At 40.2% G+C, this 14654-nt stretch overlaps 1 protein-coding gene across 1 annotated transcript in view; it reads right to left on the bottom strand.

Moving 5' to 3' along the window:
- The window catches only part of LOC308680968 (actin filament-associated protein 1-like 2), a 77412-nt gene that overhangs the window by 61257 nt on the left and 1501 nt on the right, over positions 1-14654 (bottom strand). The gene's annotated exons all lie outside the window — the stretch shown is intronic.

Genomic DNA, 14654 nt, shown 5'->3' with positions numbered 1-14654 from the left:
TTTGTTTTAGATTGAAAGTCTGTACCTGGTAAAAAGGTAAAACAATAAAATCTATACATAAAAGACTTTTAAAATTCAGTTAGCAAAAACAGATGATGAAGGCTTGAAGAAAAGTTAACTGCCTGACTAACTACAGTTCAATCTTTTCAGGAGAGATCAGTGTTTGATTAATTAAACCACAACAGAAAACGGGCTCAAGTCATGCTGAATTATCTGAGTTTTCAGATTTTCAATCATTCTTTCAACAGCTGATTTTATGACCGAAGCGGAGGGCTCCTAAACTGCTGGTTTATTTATACCCTAAGCTGAATTAAGTGTGTTCTATTGCTATGAATTATTTACTAAAGTGATTTTATAAGAGTGTATTCCTGCAGCCGAACCCATTAATCACATTAGACTAATATCCACACAAACATCAGCTCATGTGCCCCTAACACACAGAATTTGTTTAATTCAATAATAAAATAACTCTTTAGGTCCACGGTAAAGGTAGAAACCTTTACCGTGGACCTAAAGAGTTATCTTATTATCGAATTAAACAAATTTCTACTATCCTGAATAGCTGAAATTGTGAAATCATGCTGTGATGTTTGATGACTTGAGAAGTAAAAGAGGCCTTTACCTGTTTTATAATGGTTTAAAGTGAAGCCTGCTCCCTGTCTTATCCTTATTATGTTGGCTACAGACAAACAGGCCACTGTTCAAGCCCTCACCACAGTAAACATACAGAGACTCCACACACTGTGTATATTACACAGAGACACATCAGTGGACCTTTGTGCTACAGTCAATCCTTTCTTACTCTTTCTCACACATATTTTAAAGCACTAAACTTCAGCACATAACTTATTCTGAACTATGAAATAGGGACCATGAACCACCTAGGGACCTGACCCACCTAGCAACCACATAGCAACATGTTAAAAAATACTCAGACCAACTACAACCTTGTGCACAGGTAAGTGTCACTCATATTTTCCTCAGAAAATATAAAAACCTAGTTGCATACCCCTGTTCAAATCTTTCTCTCTTGTGAAAAAGAAGTATGCTTAATAGTATTGAATGTGCACTTGTATTGTACTTCAAATCTTTTGTTTAACTATAATGGAAGATAATATAATATTAATGAAACAAAATGCCACTTAAGTGTACTTAAAGTTACACTTTCATGACTATGTTTCTTAACGCACTTAAGTACACTTTTAAAAAGTGCACTTTGTAATAATGTCAAACTAAAAGTTTGAATAATATTGTTTTAATAAGATTAAGTTGTGTTATAGTAGACTTATTTGAAGTATAGAAGTGTTTTGATGTGTTTATCTTATTTTGATGTGTTGACTAACATATTAAAGCATCTGTAAAGTACTTGATTTATAATTTGACGTTACTTCTAAAGTTAATATAAATTAATTGCAACCTCAACATAACAAATGTGTAAATAAAAATATATACATGACATTCAGTTTTCAATAGAACTTACATTAAAGTATATTTTAGTTAACCATAAATGCTTGGCAGTACATACAGCACATTTAAACCCTATTTCAAAGACAATATAAGTAATAATGACTAACATATGAAGATGTATTAAGTCCTAATTAAGCGGGTCAGAAAAGCACTCTAAAGTATATTATTTCCATATACTTCTTTTATATATGCTAAAGTATATTTCTTTTTCATTTTTTTTTTTTTTACTTTTATTAAAGTGTGTCAAAAGAGTGTTAAATCGTAAGGTCAGATATTCCTAGTCCGTCACAATGCGGCAATTTGATCTCTGGTGAAAAACCTCAACACAGGCCAGCTGTTGTGAATGGTCCTTTGACAAGCTCTCTGTAGGGAACCCCATAAAGACCTACGTAAAGCCTTTGAAACACATGGGTAGTGTTATTTCACTACTCGCTTTAAAATAGAAGTTTTCAGTCAATCAATCTAGTTTGAAACAGCAAACTTAACACATATACACATTAAAAATGTATTTTTTCTGAGAAAAAGTTTGATGACAATTTTTTTTTTTTTTTAGAATCACATTATTGTGATTATTCTGAGATAATCAGATAATCATTTTGTAGCAAAGGCTGCTACGTTAGAATTATGATACCATAGCAGGCTTATTGTCTAGTATGTTTTTGTCTAAGCTAACAAACTAATCAGTTAACGTTATGCTAAGGTAGCATGTTAATCGGCTGATGTTAAAGCAAGTGGAAACCGTGCTCCGGAGTGTTTCCGTGGCGTGCCTGTCCGCTACACCACTGCTGGAGATTAAGGCAAGCCGAACACACATTTACAGCCTTTCTCTAAATTAATTCTTCTTCCTCTCACTTCTTTATTCTCTAATCTTGATATTTGTTTTCCTCTAGTATAACAAGAAGTCTAATAACTCTTTCTTAATTGCGGCATTAAATATTACACTAGAAGAATTAGGTAAGCAAGTGTTCTCCAGTGCTTGTGTTATTTACACAAGAGAGAGAAGAAAAGTGTAAACATTGTTCCTTATCTAAGGCAGAGCTTTTATCATTTGTCAGAGAAAGGATCAACAGATCCAAGAGGTGCAGTTTCAAAGAATGTCCCTTTTTGAGTCTTTCTTCTTTACAATCAAATCTCACTGAAACCTGCAGTCAGTGGAAAATCAGCAGCTTTGACAATCAATGACATACAAAAAAAACACTAAGTTAATGTGAATAAAACAGTATTCCTTTTTATATCAAGGTTGGTCAATTTAAACATAAATAAGACCAAAATGCACTGCAATAGTTTTACAAACTCCTGAGCTTGAACAGAAACTGAACTTACAGTCAATCTATGCAAACCACTGCTCTCAGTTAGCACTGTCTGTTTTCCCAAATAGGATACCAGAGTTGAGCATCTTGACTGTGTCTATTCAGAACTCAATCCCATGTCTGCAGGGTGCAGTGGTGGTTTAGATCTCCAGCTGTGGCTACATCTCCAGGGAGTAAACATCTGAATTCCCATGGGTTTATACAGGGTCATGGCGAGTACTGGTAGACATCTAACAATGCCCCAGCAGCCTTATTAAAAACAAACATCTCAAGAACATTAAAAAAAAATCTATGAGAAAGCAGTAAATCCCACCACAACTCACTTCATTTTCTCAGATTGAGAAAAATAAAGGAAGAGAGCTCTATCTACAATCACTGATATGCAAGCTTAGATGGAATCTGTTGACTTGCTTTTATAGCACAGTTTCGAGGGAAAACTGTACAGGATTGGCATTTTCATTGTGTGAATGGGTCAATAAAAAAAACGAGTGTACAAAATAAAATATATATATTTTTTAATCTCAACAAAATTTTAAATGTAATCAATTGTCATGAAATGTTATGTGGGGTAAACAAAGTAAAAGACAATGCATATTTTCTTTATACATCTTATTTTCATATTTTATTTTCAAAAAAGATTTTAAATGTAAGGCCAGGTTTTTTTTTTGGGGGGGGGGGGGGGGGGTACAAGTTATAAATAACTTTGATTTATTATAATTATAACATAATTATATCCAAGGTTTTGGATAGTCACATCATATGGTATATTGTAAGAGACTAACTGACCTTGACACAGTCATCATGAGAGTCTGCAGGGATCCTCCCTATGATATAATTTTTTTTTTTTTTCCATATTTCTCTATTAGATAGATAGATAGATAGATAGATAGATAGATAGATAGATAGATAGATAGATAGATAGATAGATAGATAGATAGATAGATAGATAGATAGATAGATAGATAGATAGACAAAAAGATTGGTCCCAAGATGGAGCCTTATGGGGCAAGCAAGGTTAAATAGTGAGGAGTTAAATAGAACCTTTAAATAATTTAAATTTATTAAAACCTCTTAAATACTCTACAGCTTTTCTGCACTTGGGTTCTATTCTTGACAGAACGAAGCAGCCAGAATTGAATCTAGCAAACAGCACATTGAAGTGAACTTCCTCCGCTCAGCTCCACGAGGGACCACCTTATCAACCAAAACCCAGTCTACAAACTCTCTTGTTCCCGGTGCAGGGGGAACTTTCCATCAGGGCTTATGCTCAGGTGCTCCATGACAAAGCATCAAAGCTGTGCAATGGTGAAACTAGGCTGAAGAGTTTCTTCTATGGAGGCCTTAAAACCCAAATTCCCTCGTCAAAGCTGTGCAATTTCCACCACTGGATCTATGGGGAATTAGTGGAGCATATGTTCCACCTCGAGAAAATGAGAGCTCTACAGCAGTGGAGCCCTTCAGCTCCCCCAATCACAAAGCAGCACTCTCAGAAGCAGCCAGGTATGCTCCAGCTCCCCACAAAGGCCGCTTCCCAAGGTACGGTGGTCTGGGAGGTCCCAAGTCTAGAGGTTTCAAGACTAGTGGTCTCAGTGGCCCTGACTCCAGGGGTCCCAGAGATCCTATTTACAGTGGTTCTAGTGGTCCCATGTCTAGTGGTCTCAAGTCCGATGATCCCAAAGGTTCAGAGTCCAGTGAACCAGAGTCCGGTGGTCATCAGCTTTCCCTTCAAAGCAGCTTTACAGTGATAATTTGAAATTAAAGTAACAGAGATTGTTTGGGCTTTACAGCCGCTCTAGAATAAAGTTATTGTCCAGTTAAAGTTAGTTTTGATTGATTCACTTCCGTCGCAACGAACATTAGTTATTATGACATTAGTTACACTCTGTGCAAATTTTAAAAACGTGAACCTGTGAGAATGCTGATGCTGTGAACATGCGTATTATGTGTTTAGTCTATAGGTATGCACATTTAAATATATATGTGTGCATGCGTGTAGTCCTTCTTTACAAACCAACCCTCAACAAACTACTTGTCTGGACTTAAAATTTATAATACAGAATTTGTATCGCTTCCGCATAGCCACGCGAACCGGAATTATCCCGACCACGTTTTATCTGTAGAGAGATAAAGGGAAGGGAAGGAGGCCTTCACAGGGTAGAGACTAGTTGACACTTCCGGACTGCATTGTCGTCGTGTCAAGGCGCGGGTCCTTCATCAGATCTGGATACGGCCTGGATCCAGTGGACTGTGTAAACCTCGGGATAAACAGAGAGACTAATATTAGCGTAGACGCCATTCTTCTTAAGATGTAACAAGTACATCAGGATTTATGGGAAGTGTTCCTGGTTCCGGCTGACCTAATCTATGCAGCCTAACAATGAATTATAGAATTCTATAATGTGTTATGTAATGGGGCTTATATGGTCATACTTCCTGGTTCTGGTAAGAACTCGAGCTGCTGCGTTTTGGACCAGCTATAGTTTGTTTATTAAGCGTGCAGGGCAACCACCCATAATAGCATTACAATAATCTAGCCTTGATGTCATGAACGCATTAACTAATTGTTCCGCATTTGTCAATGAGAGCATATGACAGATACTATATACAGATACTAGACAAGTGACTTTCAAATGAAAGATTGGTATCAAAGAGCACACCCAGGTTCCTAACCGACGACGAAGACTTGACAGAGCAGCCATCAAGTGTTAGACAGTATTCTAGAAAGTTTTTTGTCCAATAATTAGAGACACTGGCTCGGCGGCGACCATCTTGTCCGGAGACACTGACTCGGCGGAAACCATCTTGTCCGGAGACACTGGCTCTGCGGAGACCATCTTGTCCTGAGACACTGGCTCGGCGGAGACCATCTTGTCCTGAGACACTGGTTCGGCGGCGGCCATCTTGTCTGGAGACACTGGCTCGGCGGAGACCATCTTGTCCTGAGACACTGGCTCTGCGGAAACCATCTTGTCCGGAGACACTGGCTCTGCGGAGACCATCTTGTCCTGAGACACTGGCTCGGCGGAGACCATCTTGTCCTGAGACACTGGTTCGGCGGCGGCCATCTTGTCCGGAGACACTGGCTCGGCGGGCATGACGTGAACAGTCTCTGGATCGGCAGAAGTGACGTGAGCAGTCTCTGGATCGGCAGAAGTGATATGAACAGTCTCTGGATCGGCAGAAGTGATGTGAACAGTCTCTGGAGTCTCTGGATCGGCAGAAGTGACGTGAACAGTCTCTGGCTCGGCAGAAGTGACGTCGTGAAGCTCTGGCTCGGCAGAAGTGACATCGTGAAGCTCTGGCTCGGCAGGACTGACGTGAAGCTCTGGCTCGGCAGGACTGATGTGGAGCGCAGGCTCGGCAGGGCTGACGTGGAGAAGCTCAGGCTGAGGGGATAGTGCAGGTTCACGGAGCTCCTCCTCTACTCCGCCCACAGTAAACAATGAGCCGCTCAACAAAAGGGCCAGATCAATATAGTGCTCCAATGTCTCGAGAGGATCATGCAAGGGCATGAATGAAGCCCTCCCCGAAAAAAGATCTTAAGGCATTCTGTGTTCATTGAGGTGAGATGTGCCAGTTCAATAAACTCCTCGACATACCTCTCAATCAGCCTATTCCCCTGACGGAGACGCAGGATTTATACTGCTGTATCTGTTGGCATCACTGCTGGATCTCGGTGTGGCAAAGTTTTCTGTCACGAAACTGCTCCGAGACTCGAAGGTAAGATCCAATTGCAGCTTTAATAAGGGGCAATCCAGACACGTAATCCAATAAACAGGCAATGGGTCAAAACACAGATAGACAGTCCAAACAAACAAAACAAAAACAAGACAGGCAGGGGTCAGAGGCAAGAGAGTAATCCAAGGAACAGGCAAGAAATCCAAAAACCAAGAACCAAGAACCAAGAACCAAGAAAACCAGGAAAACGCTCAGAGTTGCAGTGTGACACTAAACAAAACTTCGCAGTGAGTGAAGTGGTGAACCAGGCTTATATGGGGTGAACTAAACAAGAACATGAGATACAGGTGAATGTGATAATGAGTGCTAATGAGTCCAGGCAGAGAATGATGGGAGATGTAGTCTGTGAGTGAACATGAGAGTCTGGTGTGGCGTGCCCTCTGGTGGCTCTCAAGGGCACTCCAGCTGGTGACCGTTACAGTTATTTTACATTTGATTATTCAATTTCTGTACCTGAATACTGTTAGATTTACCTGAAAAACATAAAGCAATACTTATTTCAATTGTATCTTTCTTCTATTTTATTTATCTATGCTTGTAATTTGTATATAATTTTCTATGCAGATTCACTCCTCAACAAAATCACCCCAATTATTCTAGAATGTAAATTCTTTTCAAATAGAGCCATTCAAATCATCTGGTGAAATTGTTTTTACATTTCAACATATATTGCAGAAAAACTAAATATCGCAATGTACGTTTTTTTCCAATATCATGCAGCCCTATCTGCGAGTACTGAATTGGGCCCTATAGATGCTTACACAGAAAAACATGATGTCATGTGCCCAACATTAAGATTGGTTCATGGCACAGACCTGAAGGACCCGTGCTTTCATAGTTTGATCCTTCCTCGGCGCAGGCCTTTTCCGTGGTTTACTTTTGAAGGACGAGCATATCAGTACAAGGTCCTCCCTTTCAGGTTTTTCCTGTCTCCTCGCGTCTTCACGAACATTGCAGAGGCTGCCCTTGTCCCGTTAAGGGAAGTGGGCATTTGCATACTCAACTACCTTGACAACTGGCTAATCCTAGCCCACTCGCAAGAGTTGTTGTGTGCGCACAGGGACTTGGTCCTTGAACACCTAGCCCAACAGAGACTTTGGGTAAAGAGCAAGTTTGGCCCAATGCAGAAAATCTCTTTTCTCAGAGTGGAGTTGGACTTGATCATCATGACAGCACATTTTTCACAAGACCGTGCCCAGTCAGTGCTGAACTGCTTGAAACTGTTCAAGCACAAGACAGTGGTACCACTGAAATATTTTCAGAGGTTCCTGGGGCATTTGGCATCCTCGGTCATGGTCACACCACTGGGGTTGATGCATATGAGACCGCTTCAATACTGGCTTCAGGCTTGAGTCCTGAGATGGGCATGGTGCCATGGCCATGTGGCCATCACGCTGATCTGTCGTCGCACTTTTAGCCCTTGGTCGGACCTTGCATTTCTTCAGGCAGGAGTTTCCCTAGAACGAGTGTCCAGATGTGGTGTTGTTACAACAGATGCTTCCAAGACAGTTTGGGGCGCTGCATGCAACACATACAACCAGTTTTGTTTCACATCTTGGGTAATAACAGGTAAAACTTGGACAACTCTGACTCATCTGTTGTGAGTTTTGTGGAGGAACTCACTAATAGGCCCATATGTGGTATGCCCCTTTCAGGTGTGCTCCATTAGTACTCAAGTAGTGATTCAGCACATACCTGAATGTGTGGAGCACGCTGGCCTCCTTTTATGTCCGGGGTAGTGGCCAGACATGCAAATTCCACATTCCAACTTCATTGGCCTGTTCTGAATACGTCAGAGGTGTTTGGGGCTCCCAAGAGTGACCCCTAGTGTCAGTATTTGACACAACGCCTCTGTTCCGACCATCAGGGAACGGGGTTACACTAGTAACTGAGACGATTTAGCAGTCAGAAATGAATGCAAACAACAAATAAATGCAAAAAAAAAATATTGTGGATGAACAGCTCAGTTAAACATTATATATCGAAAATACCAGAAATCTGTTTTTCTTCAGACTTCTGTTTTCATTTATTGAACACACTGACCTTCAGATGTGAGAGCTGGCGATGGAGTGCTAACAGTAAAGTCATTATGCAAACAGAGCTCCAGCCAGATGTCAATAGCTGCCAGTGGCGAAGGCCCTTTGTCCTTCAGATTGTCATTCTCAAGGTCTCAGTCTTCACACTAGCCTCTTTTCTTCTCCAAACTACCCCATGTCTCACTGCCACACTATTGGCAACTTTAGAAAGCAATGTGTAGCCTTAATCTGACTATTATGTATGTGATATTTTCCCATTTAAATGACATTTGATTACTTTGATATTCCACTGTTTCTCGTAGACTTGAGCCAATAACAACTCTTCGCTAAGAAGTTGCCCCAGCCATTCTCACTTTGTGTAGGAACTGTAAATTGTGTGGAGGATAAATATTGAGCATTGTCATAACAACGTTTCAAAAGCCCACAAACCCGCATCCTTTATCTCTTTGAGGTTCTACTAAACCTTTCTTTCTAAAGTCCTTTCTTCTAACCTAATTTTCCTTAAAGCACACTTCTGTACCTTGCTTTAACTGGGCCCATCTAAAGAGGAAAACCCTTGGATTGATGATTTGTCTAACTGTACCTTTACATTAGTCATTGCTGCCTTTGCATCTCAAACGCTAATATTGAGCAATAAATTACACTAATGATATGGAATGTTTTTTTATGGATCCATCTTATTAGTAACCAATTCTTGTCATCTTTTAGTAACGGCATTAGAGGAATATTCCAGGAAATGCAACTTAATATGTGCTGTACATTGAATGATAATTTATAATGTAAAGATAATTTAAAATAACAATAATGTAGTGGAAGCAAAATGGCTTATACTTCAACTTAGACTTTGTAAATGCTTAATTGTCAAAAAAAAATTCCAACAAGTTTTCACAAACCTTGGGATAAGGCCAAAATATTTTCTGTGGTTATCTACTATCTGTGCACACTAAAAAAGTGATACTTTACATTATAGAAAGTGATGCTGAACATTTTTATATCCATTTCATATAAACCTACATGAACTGTTTGACAAGGTAAATTACTATACACTTGAACTCATTATTTCATTATCTCTATGTTTAACCTTCCCTCTCCAAAACCTAACCCAAAATAAAAAATAGTTTAATTCTGCAAGTTAAACTTTGAGCATTTGCTTGTAAGTCTCTATATATTGATATTACAGTATAAATTCATTTTCGACCAAATACATCTTTACATTATCAAAAAGTTTTGCATTCTACTGATTTTTTTGTTAATCAATATGAAGTCCTTCATCATATGTTCTCACGCAACAGTGGCTGCATTCATATTAATGTAAATACACAACCACTTCTAAGTCACGTTCTTTGAGGGGGTGAGACCACCCTCTGCATATGATTCATTAGCAAAACTAATGCCCCGAGGCACATGAGCGTCATCAACATTTCGGAAATGCTTCAAACACCCACTTTGTGTGTTTGTGTTGCTGAGGACACAGATAGACATTTTGCATTCCTGGACAAAATGCTTCAAAAGGGTTTATAACCTCTGGTCAACTGATTTGACCACTTGTTGACAGTTGACTCTTTTGTCTGACACAATAGAAAGTCTGTCTGAAAAGAAAAATGAATGAAATGTCAAGCAGATGTCCATGGTAGTATGCTAGTTCTCAGTGGGATCAAAAGGTGTCACAACCAGAGGTCACGTTGACAATTATTTTTTAGCAGTGACAGAAAAATCTAAAGCCAACAATCATTTTGACAGATTACACTGAGGGTGATCTATTGTAACTTGTAACTGTAATTCCCACCCCTGTCCAGTCCAAGTTATAATTATGTTTGTTGCCCCTCTCCAGAGTTATTTTTCCACATTTATGGCTTTTCTGAGGTAAATAAAATAACAAGGTAGAAAAGGCATCATTAAAGAAATCCATATGACTCCAGTGGTTTAACCTTAATTTTATGAAGCGACGCGAGTGCTTTGTTTGCGCAAACAAAAACATTATTTACCACTTTATTTACAAAGTATTAATCTCCAACGAGCGTTCACGTAACGTCTGCTCTCGCGTCAACACAACATGCATGCGTCGTGGTACTCTTGTAAACGTGTATCGGAGATTAATATTTTGTAAATAAAGTAGTAAATTATGTTTTTTTTTCTGCTCAAACAATGCACTCGCACTCGCACTCGCACTCGCACTCGTACATAACCTTGTGTGTATTTGAGAGTTTAAGCACAATAGTTTAATACTCACGGGACGTGCTGTCTTACATCCAGCTTTCTGTGAGTGTGCTTTTTCCTTCCACTAAACAAATTAACATTTACAACATATTATAAATGATCTATGTGATATTTTGAGCTGAAACTTTACAGACACATTCTGGGGACACCTGGGACTTTGTACATCTTGTAAAAGTTGGCATAATAGGTCCCCTTTAAGGATATAGCAGGCGATTTCGGACACAGCCCCTGTGTATTTAAGCCCTTTGTTTCATTTACATTTACATTTATTCATTTAGCTGACGCTTTTATCCAAAGCGACTTACAATTGCTATACATGTCAGAGGTCGCACGCCTCTGAAGCAACTAGGGGTTAAGTGTCTTGCTCAGGGACACATTGGTGTCTCACAGTGGATTCGAACCCGGGTCTCTCACACCAAAGGCATGTGTCTTATCCACTGCGCCATCATGTGGTGGTCCATATTTTTTGTATCTCCTTAGATTTGTGATTAAAGACTTCTTTTGGATATCCCTATTCATCGTGTATACTACAACCACCACACGTGATAGAACACTGAACTAAAGATTTGTTTTAGCTGCGAACGAGCGCACAGGGGCAGAGTGTGGGGAGTAGGTGCTGGTGAATAACGGATCTCCGTTCACCAGCTGCCTCGCTGACGAGGACATCACCAGCCCCAGCCCCACTCTGGACCCAGAGCTCATTCAGCTGCCTCCCACACCCTGCACAGAGCCTATGCCAGAGCCCACCGCAGACATGGAGCCCAAGCCTGCCGCAAGGTCAGCGCCAGAAAGAGTGACTGAACCGACCAGCTCCCTGGAGCACGAGCCCAAAGCAAAGTCTGACCAGATGTCCTGAATTGTCTCTGCTGATGTCTCCTGTGTCTCTGCTGGTTCCGCCCAGCTCCAAGTCTCCTGTGTCTCCTCTGGTACCGCCCAGCTCCAAGTCTCCTGTGTCTCCAAAGATCCTGCCCAGCCTCCCTCTCCCACCCCCTCGACCTATAACAGCCAGTTCCTCGGCCCCGACTCCACTGGTTCCCTTTAGTACCTTGACTCTTCCTATGACACTCTCCAGCTCTGCCTTGGCAAGAGGATCCCCCGGTTACGCCTCCAGCCACCGAGCCCATCACTCCACCTCGGCTCGTCAACCAGTCGGTTCCTCCCTCCCTTGGCTCCACCTGGGACCGTCGTCCTCACAGCTCCACCGGGCTCCACGGGGCTCCCTTGTCCCTCCAGGTACACCTTGGTCAGATGTTACTCTGCCTTAGAGGTCTGCACGGGCTTTAAACTTAAGCCCGAACCCGTCCTGTACCCGAAATCATTTAACCTGACCTGACCCGAACATTACGGTTATATTTTAAGCCCGAGCTGAACCAGAGGTCTGTTTTTATGATTGCTTGCAACTATAATAAAAAAAATGAGCTACATATACAAACACCGTTTCACCAAGGCACAGTGGCCCCCTCATCAGTCAGCCTACAAGAAAAAAAAAGAGAAAAAGCACGGACTTAATAATTACGAAACGTTGATGTGGTTGAACAGGTGAAACAGTAACCAATTTTCCCTTGGAATTCAAACATTAAACTTCAAAACAAAGCTCACGCAGTTGCACAACAGCATCAAGAGTTGATGGATTCAGTGCCGTCCTCTGATTGCGGTGTTGTGACTGAACTGTAACTTAGAAAAACTATATACTGTAGGCTATACATATATATACTTTGCGTGCCGTGTGCTCGGCTGTTTTGCGCATGTGCTCCCGTGCGCACTATTTCAGTCACCCCTCGACCAACACAGCAATCAGAGGACGGCTGAAACTGCGCACGTACTTTCTCTCGCGTGCTCATATAATTATGATCACAACTCAGCAAGCAGCCAAGCACACGACACGCAAACTACATGTATGTATAACCAATATAGTTTTTCTAAGTTACAAACCTGAACCCGACTCGAACCCGTGAGTTTTTCGGGACCCGTCGGGCTCAGGTCGGGTAGCAGACCTCTACTCTGCCTATGCCACATACTTCTGTGCCTTCACTTGTGCTTCGTTCCTCCACCCCTTTGGCTACGTCAGGCTCCATCTTGGTCCTCAATCTCCTCGGCTCCGCCTCAGTCCTCTTGCACCCAGGATGAAAAATTTGGCTGCATGCATAGAACGCGCACTATACTTTGGGCTTTAGAGTGTGGTTAGACCTGAGGTCCCGAGAGGGGGAGCTGGACGTCAAGCACCGCCCATTGTCTCTGCAGTGAGTAGCCTCTCTGTGCAACAGTGGTTGTACAGTAGGCATATAGAGTCATTGCAGTTATTTGAACCAGCCGACCACTGAGCGAGTCCGGAAATGCATATGTTGCTAAAGCCATCTTCTAAGTCAAGTACGCAGCAACATTATTCAAGTAAAAATATTTCTTTGCGCTCAGACTGGGATTTCTGCAATATAGAACTACATTTTTACAGCTAATCAATCAATTAAACCTTTAAAATGTAGCATGTCATGGGAAAAGTATTAGAAAAGCACCACATCCATTTATATATGTTTATATACCGTTATTTGTTTTACCAAAACATAATTTTTATGTAATCTAATGATTTCATGTAATTTGTGTGCTTATTTCTATTCAGGAGAGTGACATATTTGATTTAAATGTGTAAATGCAACTGTGTACTTCTGTGTACTTCATCACTTTAATCAGATTGCTTATATGTACAGTCCAAAATGTGCGAACATACTTTTGATGTTTATTGTTTATAAATCCTGATATGTGTTTTATAGATCAGGCCAGTCTTGTCGCCCCAAATGTATTTTGTGTTACATGTATTACATTGTGTAACATGTCAGATTGGGATTTCCCTTTGCGTTGGTAATCCTTCCACACAATTTTTTTCAGTGGATTTAAAAAAAAATGGTAGTTATAAAATCGATTTTGGCAAAAAGTGGTGGTGAGTGGGAACATGTCCCAATGGCAAATTACGCCTGTGTGTGTGTGTGGGAGGTCACATTCTTGTTTTGACCGATAGTAACAGAACAGGGAAGAGGAAAAAAGCTTGTTGGGGAAAAAAACTGCATGACCAGGCTAAATGAGATATATCATTTATGTATTTTTTCTAAAAACAGCTAAAAACGTGTTTAACCAAAAAAGCTAAAATCTTTTTAAAAACAAAGCTTTTTCCCTTACTAGTTTTCACTAGATAAGTCTAAAATGCATAATTAGCCTTTTATGCACCAAATGTATATGCACCAAAATAACAATAAGCAGTAATATTTACACACACTACTATTCAAACTTTAGAAAATTCAGATATTTTAAATTGCAATAACAATTCACAATATTAATATTTTATAATATTTAAATAAATAAATAAATGCAGTCTTAATGAGAGATTTAAGAGTACAAGACTTCTTTCAAAAACATTTTAACCAACCACAAACCTTTGGTAAGGTAGTCATTTCCTAGTCAAAACAAAATAAAAAGGTTGAGACTTATAATTGTAACTTTATTTCCTGCAATTTTAACTTTACACATTACAGTGTGACATATTCTTACATAAAATTAGAAAATGATTAACTGCCAGAATTTACTTGTGCTATCATATTTCGGACCCTTGTGACAGATCGACCTCCACTGTTTGTACTCTCATTGGTAGCCGCAGCTCATTTGCATAAAATAGAACTTTTCTCAACTTTGTCAAGTTATCAGACATGGCTACAATCCAACAGTCAACAGTTGGGTTCAGGTTCGTCGTTGCAATTTACTGGCTGTGTGAATGCCCCTTCAACCATAAAATAAAATAAAAAATTTACTGAAAAAGATTGAACTGATTCACTGAAATTATTTAACATGATCAAATCCAACACTGTTCTTGTAACTGACTGTCTTAAGCTCTTATAGACTA

The sequence above is a fragment of the Scardinius erythrophthalmus genome, assembly GCF_964197995.2.
Source record: "Scardinius erythrophthalmus genome assembly, chromosome: 20".
NCBI classification, from domain to species: domain Eukaryota; kingdom Metazoa; phylum Chordata; class Actinopteri; order Cypriniformes; family Leuciscidae; genus Scardinius; species Scardinius erythrophthalmus.
This window is presented reverse-complemented; position numbering and strand designations above follow the sequence as displayed.